The sequence below is a fragment of the Spermophilus citellus genome (genome assembly GCF_964194105.1).
Source record: "Spermophilus citellus genome assembly, chromosome: 13".
Lineage (NCBI taxonomy): Eukaryota > Metazoa > Chordata > Mammalia > Rodentia > Sciuridae > Spermophilus > Spermophilus citellus.
This window is the reverse complement of record NC_138193.1, coordinates 11,913,731-11,928,859: the sequence shown is the minus strand read 5'-3', so window position 1 is coordinate 11,928,859 and position 15,129 is coordinate 11,913,731. Positions and strand designations below refer to the sequence as shown.

Below are 15,129 nucleotides of genomic sequence, written 5' to 3'. Positions count from 1 at the left end.
CTTCCTTGAATTGCCAGTGCATTACAGTAATACCGTGTAATGATTTGACTTAAGCTTTTACATTAGCAAACAGAAAAATAAAAAAGAAGGATTTTTTTCCCTTGAATACATCTTTTAATTTGCAAGTTGACCAAGAGACTTAATTGAAAATTTGATTTGTTTAATTCATAATCATTTCTATTTTTTTTTTTTTTTTGGTAAATAATGTAGAAAACGATTGTCAAAGCAGGCAGCTTCCCTTGGGGCCTTGAAGTAGATGTCATCTCTCTTCTGTTCTGTTTCAGGTTAAGTGTTAGTGTACAGCCCTGGTAGACGTTTCCCTATTTTTCTCCTTCAACCTGCTTCCTTGCTCAGAGTCTAAATCTCCCTTTTGAAGCCGTACCCTTTCGAGGGGCCTTGGTGTCTAAATCTGCAAGATGATAATACCAGCACACATGGGTCCCCTCTTCCGTTCTCTAGACCTTGTGTCACCTCTGGGCCTCTGAGGATGTGGGAGAAACTTGTCCTTTGGCCTTTCTCTTCTCTTCTCTAAGCAGGGCCTCAGGTTTGCATAGAGACATGAGTGATACGCACACTGAAGAGAGAGGGTCTAGGTAAAGTAAAATTCTACTAAAATAAAGCAGATTGCCACCGTCAGGACCGTGAAGCTTTCTTGCTTTTTCCTGAAGAGGGCTGATGAGAGCCTCATTCCTCCCCAGGCTCCTGCCATCCCACGACACTGACTCCCCCCACACTGGTGGCACCCCCGCCTCAGCCATCCCCTGGTTGGTCTTGAGGCAGAGAACTTGGGCTCGCGGGAAGTGCATTTGTGTCCGTAGGGGAAATGGAGGCGTCTGTGGGGGGAGATGGCGGAGGGAATGTGCTAGAAGACAGCAGGCTGTCTGAGCTCTGCTCTTCCCAGAACCTGCCAGGACCGCTCCAGCATGGGAGGGAGCAGAGACTTGAGGGAACAGGTGACCTGGCCCAGCAGCAGCAGGGAGAGAGCCCTTACCCTCCCCCTCTGACAGCAGGGGTCCTTAGCATGGGGAGCTCCTGGGGAGCCAGCCAGTGTTCCTGGTTCCCCTGGAATGTCTCTCTGCCCCTCGTCTGCCTCCCCCCACACCAGTCACCCTCCAAGATCATCTTCCCCTCTCCCCCTAAGGACTCATTGCACAGGGCTCCTCAGTGAGGACCTGTCACATTTATGGTGAGTCTGTCCCATGCCAGCCTTCCTCCCAGACGGTGACCTTAAAGCCTGGAATTTAGAATTCCCAATTTTGCTGAATGAATGAATAAATCAATAAGAGGGTGAGTGGCGCGATTCTCTAACGGAAAATGATAAACGTCATCGAGGTGGCTGGCGGGTTTCGTGTGCTGTCCATCATTGATGTGATCTTTTTAGTGCCAAGTTTGCATGGATGGTCTTGGTAGAGGCCAAGTGTCCTTATCACTTCTTCTGCCCTTGTGACCAGCCAGGCAAACCTAGCGTGGTCAAGGTCACTGGGAGGACTTGCTATTTGTAGCCCCCCTGTTGGAGCGATGGTGCTGTCTTGTTGTGGAAGAAGAGGCGGGTCATGAAAAATACCTTGAAACGATGACAGTCAGGGAGCTCGTGCCCCTTCACATGGCGGGTATCCAGGGCAGCCCCAGTGGGCCAAATGGACATGCACCCTTGCCCTCTTGGACAGTCTTTTGGGAGAGGTCGGCACTTGCTTTTTAAAGATTCCTCCTTAAATGAATCTGTAACTTTAACTGTGACCTTCTTTGAGGGGACAGAGGACTTCCCTGAGGAGGTGGCATTTGAACTGGTGCTTGAGGATAGACAGGACTCCAGGTGGGGAAATGGAAGGACTTACAGGACAGGGAAGGCCAGAGTGACTGCTCAGAAGGAGGGTGAAGTCCAGCGAGAGCCGTGGGAGCCCGAGGGCGCTGGCCTCCTCGGTCATGTTCAAGATCCTGTAAGAAAGGGAGCGGTGGAGCATTCGTGCAGAGTGACGTGACGACGCTGGCAATTTAAGTGCCATGGAGAATGGAGGGAGGGGTTAAGAGAAGAAGCAAGGCTCTTCCGGACTCCAGAGGACACGCGCCCGCAGACAGGGGGAGCGTTTTTGGGGGGACGAGAGGAAACCATGAGTTCATTTTTGGACATGCTGATTGGAGGTGCCTTGGAGAACCCAAGTAAGCTTGGAGAGCAGAAGTGCATGTGCAGGAACTCAGCAGAATTCTGAGATGCAGGCCAACATTTTGCATATTAATTAGCAGTTAATTAAGTTGATTAGCATATCATTGGCAATTAGCCCAGAGAAATGGCAACATTTTCCTGGAGAGAGACAAGAGACCAAGAGCTTAAATTCTCATGTTTAAAGGCCAAGCACAGGAGGACCCTCCAGGTCAACAGAAGTGGGAGGCAGTGATCCCAGGTGCTTCCTGAATATTGCCATGGTGAAGTCATGGGACCCAAGGGCAGAGAGTTGCAAGCTCCACAGCGTTAGGACACTGTGGATGGGAAAGATGAGGACCTGAAACCACCCAGCGGGTGGAAGAACAGAACGGTGCTTGGTGGCCCCTGTGAGTGCTGTCTCTGCAGAGTGGAGGGGACAGAATCCATTAGAGACAACAGCTCCCCAGAGAAAAGGCCAGTAGCTTCCATTCAGCCCCCCTTGTCAACAGCAGTGTGTCCCCAGGTGTTGAAGAGCATTCACTGAGCGCTCATTACTAGGCAGCCCAAGGTCCTCTGTTGACCATCACAGCTGCTCCACCAGGTAGGCACCGTTGACATCCCCATTTTACAGGTGAACAAACTGAGGTGAGATGTTCAACTCAGGTCACCCAAAGTCACAGGGCTTGTCAGTGGTAGAGCTGAGACCTTAACGATGTCTGGCACCAGTTCTCTCTCCCCCTCGCTCTCTTTCTCTCTCTCATCTCTCTGGGTGGTCTCACTAAATGCAGAAGTCTCCCTGGCTCATTAATGAAATCACCCAGGCATTTTGCCCTGAAAGGGAGGTTTCCCGTTTCCAAATGTTCATGATGCAGAAGTGCTACGTCATGTCTTGGTGCACTTAATCTCACACAGGTTTTACAGCCTCATCTTTACTTCTTCCTCTCCCCTCTCTTATTTGTGCTGAGGTGACTGTTTTCAAGTCATTTTAATAATACATTGTGTGTAAAGTATAATTATACTTACTCAGAAAATCTGGATCCTGGGACCTAATAAATCTGTGTGCAAGGGCAAGATTATCTTAACAGAATGAACCGAGTTCTGTGCAGATGAGCAACAAGGGCTGGAGGCCCTTGTGGATGGCGTATGTTTGTAACAGACAGATTTCCAAGTTATGCCATATTTCATCCTCAAAGGCTCCAGTGCTGTAATACTTTGGTGCTTTTCAGAGCTTTTCCCATTAACATATAAAAGCATTAACATTTATTCAGCCAATAAAATAAGTTTACAACTTAATGGGAGGAGTGCGGGGCTGGAATCTAGGATGTGCCTGTAGGACACTTGCGGCTTGTGGAAGGCGCTCCTGACCACCGGGTGCGCCTTTGTTCCAAGAGGCCAGCATTGGAGACTCTGGGGTGAGCTTAAGGAGTGAATTTGGAGACATGTTCACTGCGACATGGGAGCAGATGACCTTCTGGGCTTTCATCTTTGGTCACTAATTTAATTCTACTGCACTGTGAAATTTTCATAGAGGATATTTCCACAGAGTTCCTTCTCTGTTTCCAAGAAGGGAGTGAGGAGTTCTGGAGATTCGTAGCAATTTCCAGATATTACATTGAACAGACTTCAGGCGAATAAAGGGAACTCATTTTTTCCTTGGTTTTCCAGAAACTAAGGAGCCTCTCGAATATGATTTCCAGCTGTGGTCTGGGGCTCTGTGGGTTGGGAGCACTGTCTTGTGTAACTCCCATCATTATGGCCCATCCCGTGTCCTGACTCCGGATGGTGGGACAAGTGAAGCCTTGTGCTCCAATGTCTACATGCTCCTTAACTCAGATGAAAACATATTAGCCCCTCTCTGCCTGCTGGAGAAGAGGAAACAAAGAGATGACTTGTTTTCAGTGACCTACTTGGGTCATTTGCAGAGTTGGCTGGGGTCAAATCTCCCCTGCTGCAGACCAGACAGCCTCTTCCCCAGCTCCTACTGTTTCCTCTAGAAATAATTGCATTTGTTGTTTCCAACAGTAAAGATTTCATTAGTGACTAAATTAAGCCCACCAATGGCAAAATCAATCCAGGTATACATGTGGAGGGGCCCCATTACTATATCCCATTACTTGTTGTTGTATAATAAAATCAAAACCAAAGAAACCTGAGGCTAGAGAAGTACCACCAAGCAAAACCTGCAGTAAGCCTTTTCCAAGATAAAGGAGTGCACTTGGTCATGTTTCTTTTGTTTCCTTTTTTGCACGTGGCTATCTGAATGGTTAGGAACACAAGTGACACACTTTTGTACTTTTTTTACATCTGTAGATGAGTTCGTAATAGGTGCCATTGTATTGGACTTTTCCACTGAAACCAAAAACCCTCACTGAATGGCTGCACTCATCTCCAGGGGTGTCCCGGTGCCTAGCAGGCATATCCAGCAGTGTGCTCCTGTTAGCAGAGCCATTTGGCTGCACTCTGCAGACTTTGCAGGACTCTGGAGGAGTTCTGTTTCTAACAAAGGTAGAGCAAGAAACCTCTCTAGTTCAGAATCTATTTTGAGCCCGGAAGTTTGGGGGTGATGTCCATGGGAACAACCCCAGGGGTCTGGAAGCTCCTGTTGGGAAAGAATAGCTTTGCCTTTTGGTATTTTCCTGCCTCGTCCTGATACACACTGTTGGAAATCACACAGCCATATTCAGAACCATATGTGTAGAAGACCCAGGGAATGTCAGCAGTGTGGGTGTGTAAAAGGCTGTGAGGTTATTGTTTCTGCCCTAACAGTTCAGGGTAGATTCTGCACCTCATGGGTGTTCATCTGCATTTTACTGTGAGGTTTTCACAGCTTCTTGTGAGATCCTTAAAGACCCTTAGCACCACACCAGAGGACCAAAGCATTAGAAAAACTCAATTTTTGTAGGTTTTCTGTAGTTCTGATCTTGCCAGGTACACCAACAGAACTAAAGAAGGAAGGGCAGGAAGTATCTCAAAAAGAAGTGGAAGAGTTCAGGGCTCTGGAGACCCGCGGCACACAGAAGAGCTCAGCAGTTGGGGTGAGGGGGCACAGGGAGGATGGAGGCAGGTAGAGATGGGCTCCTTTTGGTGGCAGCAACTCACGTGACAGTGGTTTGCAGAGTTCACTGCCAGCAACCCAAACCAAGAGGGTAGAAGGCAGGGTTAGAGCTGAGAGTTGCCTCTCTGGCCCCCTCTGTGTGTGGTCCTAGGACCAAACGTCCCCATCTATAAGTTCCATTCAAGTTCTCCTAGTGTCCTCCTTGTTTTTGCTCCTTTATGTTTGGGTGAGAATTTTCAGAAAAGTAAGAGCTAAAATGTGAATCATGTAGAACAAAAAGTGTGCCTACTGGACCGGGTGCAGTAGCACACTCCTGTAATCCCAGCAACTCAGGAGGCTGAGGCAGAAGGATCACCAAGTTCAAGGCCAGCCTCAGCAACACAGCAAAATCTTGTCTCAAAATTAAAAAACAAAAAAAAAGATATAGCTCATTACCACCAAAAATGTGAGAATTCCTATCTTTGTCTGTGAATGAAGTTTGCCATTACATTACTGTAACTCTACAGAGTTACAGACATCAGTACATATGAAATCACAGTAATGCATACATTCCCCAAATGCATCACTCATTTTATTTTATTTTATTAACACATAAAAATTATACTTGTTTCTGGGGAACTGAGTTCTGGTGTTCTATTGTACAGTCGGGTAACTATAGATAATGAGAACATATTTTTATAAAGTCAGAAAAAATAATTTGTAATGTTTTTATTGCAAAGAAATGATAGATATCTGAGGAGATAGACATGCTTACTCTGATACTCTGATTTGAATATCACACAATACATACATGTAACTTCTTTTTTTAACTACAGATTGCATGCAGGGCCTAGCGCATGCTGACATTTTAAGACCTTTCAAAGAATGTTTAGAGTTCCAATTAAGAAGTATCTAGACATTAAAATAAATTAAAATCTACTAAGGCAATGTTAGCCCTTAAAATACGAGGACAGGTAAACTGAGGCAGGAAATTCCCAGCCCGAAGGTCCCTGTCACCTACTTCACCTCTCCCCGACAGGCATTGTTCGGTTTTCACTCTGACCTGAAAGTTCCATCAGGTCTTTGCAGATAACTCCTCAAGTACAAGTCACTGAAGACCTCTTGCCACCATTACTGCCCCTAAATTCTCTGCAGACTCCCCTCCAGGGTCAACCTGTGCCTGGCACAGTCACACCAGGTGAGCCCCTGCTCTGAGGCAGGGTTGTCTCTGCAGGCTGGACGTGCCTCAGTTCTCCGTCCCTTGTCTACCCCCTGGGTCTCACTGGGACCACTGGATGGAGCAGCAAGACCTGCCCTCCAGCTGCTGGCCCTGAGACCTCTGGTTTATTCTGGATCCCACTTCCAGATCAGGATTGGAGCATCCAGACTGTGTGGTCTCCCCTCAGGGCTGTCTCACCCTCCACCTGAGGTCACCCTGGAGGTGGTGCTAGGGGGTGGAGTTGCTGGCTGGGTCTCTGTCTTCTTGCTGTTGCCTCCTCATCAATCCCCTGAGGAATTCCTCCGCCCAGTACTGGGGATGGAACCCAGGGCCCTGCGCTGCCCGGCAAGCTGTCCACCGCCAAACTACACCCCCAGCCCCAACAGACTTTTAGAGGCCTTTTCCTAATCACCCCCAGTGAGATCCTAGCACCACAGAAGATGCCGTGCGTGTGTGTGTGTGTGTGTGTGTGTGTGTAGCACGTTTCTGTGCCTTATAGAGTAAGACCCTGTGATTCCAGAGAACCCACTTTATACGCCCGGCTGGGTAAGAGCGCCCTCCCTTCAGCACACCTGGGACGCCAGCATTTCTCACCTGCCAGTGCTTCACCTTGCCTGTCCCTGGTAGGCAGATGGTCCCCAGTGGGCGTCCCACGTCTGACTGGCTGCAGCCAGCCAGGGTGCCAGGCACTGTTCTGGGGCACCGGGGGCATGGCTGTGGGGCAGACAGGCACAGGCCCACCTTTCTGGAGCTCCTGCCACCCGGTCTGCTCCCACCCAAACACTTCCCTGCATCCCACGGGTGCCGCAGTCTGGCTGGGCCCAATTCAGGAGCCACTTATGAAGCAGAAACGAACTTTATTTTTAGAACACACACCGCACCACACAGCTCTTCAGGAATTCCCTCAGTGCCCAAGGCCACCACGGCTTCCCACAAGCCTCTCAACCCCCCCCCCCACTCCTCCTGCTCTTGAGGCTGATTGGCTGGGTCGTGTGGGCGGAGCCAAAAAAGTCCTCCAATGAGCAGTTCCATGGTCTGAAGGGGGGGGGACAGCCCCATGAGCATCACCACAGAGGAGCCAATCAGCTGGCAGCTAGAAGTTTGCTGGGGCTGCTGTGAGCCAATCATCAGCTGGCAGCTGGAAGTTTGCTGGGGCTGCTGTGAGCCAATCATCAGCTGGCAGCTGAAGTTTGCTGGGGCTGCTGTGAGCCAATCATCAGCTGGCAGCTGGAAGTTTGCTGGGGCTGCTGTGAGCCAATCATCAGCTGGCAGCTGGAAGTTTGCTGGGGCTGCTGTGAGCCAATCATCAGCTGGCAGCTGAAGTTTGCTGGGGCTGCTGTGAGCCAATCATCAGCTGGCAGCTGAAGTTTGCTGGGGCTCTCAACAGCCCGGGTCCCTCCTTCTTTGTCTTCCCTCCTGCTCCTTGAGGCTGACCCCTCTGTCCAAGCTGCAGCCCATTCAGGAGCTCAGAGGCTGCGCCCCTCTCTCTTCCCTCTCTTCCAACTGCTGTCTTTCTGTGGGCTTCTTGTCCTCGGGGTCTACAAGGACAGATGATTCTCAAAAATAGGGAAAGAAGGAATGTAAGGTTTCTCGAGCAAGACGTTCTGCGCGGCTCTTTTCTCCTCCTTGGTCTGTGTTCTCGGCTCATCTCTGGGTCTCCTCTTCATTTTCCCCTCAGCCCCTGTCTCCCCAGCCTGAAGCACTCCCCAGCTGGTCTCTTGCTGGGCCTTGGAGGCTGCTGACCACAGGATTGGAGTTACAATGCTCATGCCCTTGACATCCCCCGGCCCTGCACCCCCAGGGGCCACTCCACTTTGTGGAGATTTCTGCTTGGGGTCTTGTTCCTCTAAAACCTTTGCTCTCCCAGGACTTCCAAGACTGTGGAGTTTTCTGGAAACACTGGAACATCCTGTACAATGAGTGCAAATGCAAACAGGTGAATACTCATTTGCTCGCTCCCAATGGTCAGACATGGAAGGGAACCCAGCAGGTCCTACAGCGGACCCCTCAGGAGAACTTGGGCTCTTTGTATCGGTCCCTGGGATCTTGATTATCTTTCGTGAGACTTGAGTTTCATATTTTGATAGGTAATGAACTTGATGAGTCAAAGATATCAAGATAATAAGTTTGCAGGCCTAATTTGGTTAATTGCCACTTTGCTGCTGGTAGAGGCCAGGCCTAGAAGTCAAAGCTATTTCCTCTGCTAATCTGCTCTGGGTAAAGCAGTTTGGGAACAATTAAAACACATCTATCCAAAGTGATCAACTCAAGACACACATTTTTAAATTGTATTTATTATGAAAACCCCACACAGTGTTCTCTGTTATTTTTCAAATTAAGGGTTGTGAAATTACACTGATGTGCTGCAAATTACTATTGTATACACACAGATCTTAGAAAAATAATCTCTAAGATAGAAAATGATAGTTTGAGGATGGAAGAGATGGAGGCCTTGAAAATGAGAACATTTATCTAGATAATAATCACATATTTTAAATAAGACATAATTGCCTTATTCTAGTTCTTAGAATCTTATAATTACGTATCTCATTTTAACCTAAAAAAAAACTTAGAAAGCGAATTTTTTTCTCTTACCATCGTATTTATGTGTTGTTTTATAAGTTCTGATAAATTTGATTTACAGACGTGTAATTTCTTTGTTTTTATGCTCATTAGATTCAATGAAATGTGAGTATTGAGGAAATGCAGAGGTTGGAACTCAGGAGTTTTCTGAAACTTTTAGAACACACTTCCCGATTTATTCAAGTGTTGTTTTGTTCTAATTTGCAGAGTTGTGCACACAGCCCATAGTTTCTGAATAGGTCACCCAGTGTCAGGGTTCTTTTCCTCCCAAATGAACTGTGTTTTTAACAGGAAGCATTTTTCCATTTGCACAAAGCTGCATTCCTGGGGCCATTTGTGCCTGAGAGGTTCTAGAAAGAAATTCTGCTCAGCGCCTCCACTTCTGGTGAACATTCCTAAGCAAGACTACTTCCCTAGGCACCTTTAGTTTCTGATGATACATCAGGACAGCTGGACCTTTTCCCATGTGCAGTCTTAGGTCTGAAAGGAGTTTCATATGATCACATCAGCTGATTTCCCCCCTGTATCCTGGCTTCCCCCCCCAACACACACACTGAAAGGTACGCCTATTCATGGATATATGCATCTTGTTTTCCCCACTGGATAGCCTAGAAGCTTATAAAACTTGTATCCTGTGAACAGTTCATTGCTTATTATTACAGCTTTTTCATTATAAGATTTTCTTTTTAGTGCAGTATTTTTTTTATTATAACACTGAACAATTGAAGGTCTGTAGTTCTATGGAATTAAAATATTACCGATTTTGGGCTGGGGTTGTGGCTCAGCAGTAGAACGCTCGCCTAGAACATGTGAGGCCCTGGGTTCGATCCTCAGCACCACATAAAAATAAATAACTAAAGATATTGTGTCCAACTAAAAAATAAATATTTAAAAAAATATATTAAAGATTTCTAAATTATTTGTTCTTTTTAGATATACGTGGAATTAGAGTGTAGTTGGCATATTATACACACACGGAGTCTAACATCCCATTCTTGTGGTTGTATGTGATGTGGAGTTTCACTGGTGGTGTATTCACATAGGAACATAGGAAAGTGATGTCTGATTCATTCTGCTGTCTTTCCTATTTCCATCTCTCCTCCCTTCCCTTCCTTCCCCTTTGTCTAATCCAAAGGACTTCTATTCTCCTCCTCACCCTCCCTTGTTGTGGGTTAGCATCCTCATATCAGAATATTAAGAACTTTATATTCTACTCATTTCTGTGAATATTGATTAGGTTTCTGAGATCTGATCAAAAAAATCTTAAGATTAGCAGTTGGGGAGGTAGCTCAGTGGGTAGAGTGCTTGTCTGATCTGCACAAGGCTCCAGGTTCCATCCTCAATACTAAAAAAAAAAAAAAAAAAAAAAAAAAGGCACTTAAGATCAATATCATGCTTATTATCAAGCTATTATGCATTAATTTAAAACGCAAGTCCTCAGCTACTGTAAATATCTTTTTAATACTCTTAAATACAAATATATTTATGCATATAAAGTACTTTTTAAAAAAATCACCTTGGTATTCCATATCAATTAACATTATCAGGATACTTGTACCTGCACGTCTATTCTATGAATCATTTCTTCTTTCCCTTCTCTAACAATAACTTGTATTTGGGGGTCTGTTCTTGAAACATGTTTTTTAATTCAGTTTAACAGTATATACCTGGGAAGCGGTGGGGGAATGAGAGATTTTTAAAACTGTAACTTTCATGTTAGCTGAAACTGTTAGTAATAGCTTATTTTAAAAAGGCCACCACCCCCACCCCCACCACCACCACCCGCGCCCCCAGTCTGCATTCACGGAAACCAAATCACAGCTGAAGATCCTGGTGAGATTGGGCATCAGCCCAGGATGCTTGGAAACTGTCGTGGATATAACCAGAGGCAGAGGGGACAAGGGAGCAGGAAACTTCTGCCTCCAGCAATGGAGGCGTTCCCACTGCTCAGGAAAACTGGGCTCCATAGGTTCTGCTCAGACACCAAGAGAAAAACCTTCCACCTAGTCTGCAAAACTAAAAAAGCGCTCCTCGTTCTGACTTTTTAACTTTCCGTTTTCTTGTTTGCACTTTGAAGCCCTCACTACCCGCTCCACACACACACCCCAACCCTGAACTCTGGGGGGCTGGGGAAGGCAAGAAATACAAACGGAGCTCTTTTGGAGGTTCGCTAGTCATTGTCCTATGAAAGGAGGTACCCGCAGCGACAGGAATAAAGACCCCAGAGCAGGTTCCTAACGTGTGGCTGCCTGGGGGGAGGGGGTCATGGTAGCTGGAGTCATCTGGAAAGATTGTCAGCAGCCCCTGGATAGTGAAATGATTAATCACTTCAGCACAAAGGAACACAAAGGGAGATTTGTTAAGAATAAGCAGGGGACAGAGTGTCAGCTCCAGGGGTGACGGGCTCGTCTGATTAATAATGTATTTTTAAAGTGTGTGCCACATCAAAAGCAAAGCCCATGTGACTGGGGGAAAGTGGAATGAAAAGCAGGGGGGCAAAATATTTGGTGAATTAGAAGAAATGTTTAGGAAGTGAGATCAGCAATAGCTTGGGTTGGAGCACGTTTTCAAGGCGGGCCTCGGCCCCAGCCCACCCCGTCTCCCCAGGGTCTTAGCAGCACTGGGAAAACTCACCATCCCTCAAAAGATGTAGACTGGACCTTTGGTCACTAAAAAATGAAAAAAGAGCCCATCAAACCAATATTTGCAATAACTTCCCTTTCTTTGTGGTGCAGGGCTTTGGACTAGAGCAGACTTTATCAACGAAAGCATATGTCACACAGGAAGGCCAACGTGGCTTAACGTCTCAATGGCTCTATGTGCCTTCACATCCAGTGTCCCCTTCATTCCCCATGGTAACCCTGCATGATGCTGTCTTCCAGGGGTGGGACCGGAAGTGCAGAGAGGCTGAGGCACAGCCTTAAGACCCAGGGCTCACCTCCAGGCTCCAAGGCCCCAGCCCATGTCCTTCAACACCCTGTGGGACACACTCAGCCCTGGGTCTGCAGGTCCACACCTGCACACTCAACCACCTCAGATAGAAAATGCTCTGGGGAAAAAATAATTCCAGAAGGTTCCAAAAGCAGAACTTGAATTTTCTGTGCCCCGAGCACTTCTCTGGATCTGTATAGATGGAGTCACGAGTGGGCATGTCCTTCTGTGGCCTCCAGTATTTCAGAGGTGTCCAGTCTGTCCCCAGCACTCGATGTTGGAGCCTTGTTCATCTCATGTGTCCTTCCTGTATTATGTAGTTACGTCTAGAATTACTGCGTCTGTACTGAACAGTTGCCATCTTATTTTTTTTTCTTGTCATGATTCTCTAAACAATACAGGATAAGTTATTTACACAGCATGTACCTTGTACTAGGTATTACAAGTAATCCTAGATGATTTAAGCCATTAGGAGGGAGGATGTAGGTTCTATGCAAACATGATACCCTTCTGTATAAGGCACTTGAGCATCTGTGGATTTGGGTGTCTGCAGGGGGTCCTGACACTGATCCCTAGTTCATACCAAGGAAGCACAATGTTTTTAAAATCTGATACTTTCAAAATGTAAGGCTGAGTAATTCTTCCTGCGGGGATGCAGCAAGACTCTTACTAACCTGGATGGCGTCTTCCACACAGCCCTAAAGAAAGGAAGGGCTGCATTGTAGCTACATTTGTTGCCTTGATGGCAAGAAGCTGCAAACTGTTGAGCAGGCATTTAGACCCAGGCTCTCAGTGCATGCCACATGTGACATGCCATCACCCCAGAGCACCTGGTCATGCGTGACCCAGCTACTGAGTAACACATCTTGAAGTGCTGGTTTCTTATTGCCTGCTAAGCTGCTGTCTATTGAGGTCCAGGGTGGCTGGCACCTCCTGTGGAGACATTCTGGCCAGCGAGGGCAGTCACGTCAGTACTGTCTCTCTCTGAGGAGAGAGGCCGATAAAGATGGAGACGCCATAGTTCCAGGTAGGGAAGCTCAGGCTCCTGACTGTCTGGGTGGGAGTGTTCACTTGGGTCTCAGCATCAGACGCTTCCACATCAACCACAGTTCTGCCGCTCGATGATGGCTGCTTGAGTTTGAACCAATATAGATTTCAATGAAGTACACATTTTTGCAAGGAAAAAAAAAGCCATTGTTCTCATTCACAATTTCACATGGCTGTGACATTGACTGTTGGATGAATTTTCGAATACACACATCATCCTGAATCAACATGTCTAGTGAAATGTTTTCATTCATCCGATATGGTCCTGGAGGTGAACCACTTTATAAATCTGCAATTGAAATAAACATTTTATTTTGGAACTGATGACTGATAGCTGATATCATTCTTGTTGTTAGACTAATCAATGCTTTTCAAATACATTAAAGATGAGGTTCACTTAAATCTTAATCTATTAAATCCAGCTATAGAATATAACCAGATTGTTCTTATGGCTAGGAAATAATTGCTTTGATAAAGGATTCCTGGCTATAGGAAAGGATTAACGGAGCATTCATAGCAAAGTTTCCTGAAGAATTCAAATATTTGCTTACAGTTTCTTTACACCTTGACATTAATTTGAAAAACAAAAGGCATCAGAAATCACTTTGAAATTAATCAACAATAAAGCATAAAGACAAACCTTCCTTGGGATAAAAAAAAAAGTGATCAGGACATTATATGTCACTCTACAGAAATATAGGGGATTTTTTATTCCTCAACAATTTACGTGCATGTACTAAGTGGCTGCAAAAGGACTAAATGCAGACGACACCCCCTGGTGGAACATTTGTTTGCTAGGTGGTTGGTAGCTTTTTCACTCTGTAAGCATGGTTGAAGTGCTTGCTTAAATTTCTTTGCCTGCTTAGTTGATCATCAAACTATTTTCACATCAGCTTATGCCTGGAAGTTGCTTTTTTAAAAAAACAAATACATAATTATACTAAATATGCTTAATTATGCACCAGATTACTCAGGCAAAGTAAGTTTTATGATATGTGTTCTACTTTCTCATGATTTCTTTTGAGAGTTCTCAAAGGATTACAAATTGTGAAAAACTTTTGATAGCAATATTTTCACATGAAAATAAAACTGGTAGTTGTTGGGGTCGGCTGTCTCACTTCCTGGCAAATGATATAGATTGTCCTGCTTCAACATACGTCCTTTCTACATAAAGATTTATCCAACCGAGGAAAGCAACATTACACTCAGGAATCAACTTGGAGTTGAATGGACAGTGAATTACAATATGGGAAGTCTTCCAAGAGGCAGGTTCAGAAAAGCCATCAGGAGTGATGGCTCAGGAAGCTGAGGCAGGAGCATTGCAAGTTCAAAGCCAGCCTCAGAAACTTACCAAGGCCCTAAACAGCTTAGCAGGATCCTGTCTCTGAATTTAAAAAAAAAAAAAAATTTAAAAAAAGGTTGGAGATATGGCTCAGTGCTTAAGCACCCTTGGGTTAAGTCTCTAATACTCCCCTCCCCCCCAAAAAAAAAGATTCAGAGAGAAACTAGTTGATGTTGCTGTACCATACATGAAGGATCATCTGCTTCTTTTCATAATTTTGTACATATTGTACGTTTCATGAGATACAGATTTAATTTCAATTAGAGTGAGATTGTTTACATTTTTGTGGGTGATATTATAGCACCCGGCTAATATAATAAGTACTTGGATGATTTACTGGAAATCTAACTTCAAAAACTGGCTCATTTAATACTTAAAGGCATCTTATATACTTGTGAATTTTAGATATTATTTGTTAAATTGCATTCGGTGCCTTAAGTTATTAGTCTAAAAAAAGCCAGTAATTTTTGGGTCCAGAAATTGTACATATAGAAAATTTGCGTCTTTATAGGAACTCAAGGACATCTAAAATCACAAACTTTGTGCACTTTTACTTTTGAGTGTATTAAGTCGTGGGGAACGCATTAGTCATCTATAATGGCGCCTGTGATTACTCAACCATGAAGAACTGGGCATACTTACTCAGCATGGTAAACAGCAAGTTCCCAACTGATTTTCTTCTCTGATCGTCACAGCAGTTAATATGTGCTTGACCCAGGCTCCTTGTGTAACTCAAAGGAAGTGAAGGATTTCATAAAACTTGGTAAAGTGCTATTTAAAACAGTTACACTTAACCTCAGAGCTAAAAAAAAAAAAAAAAAAAAAAAAGCCTA

The 15,129-nt window shown here is 45.3% G+C and overlaps 1 protein-coding gene across 1 annotated transcript in view; it reads left to right on the top strand.

The window, feature by feature from the left end:
• Positions 1–15,129, top strand: part of AFF3 (ALF transcription elongation factor 3) — a 502,728-nt gene that overhangs the window by 248,842 nt on the left and 238,757 nt on the right. The gene's annotated exons all lie outside the window — the stretch shown is intronic.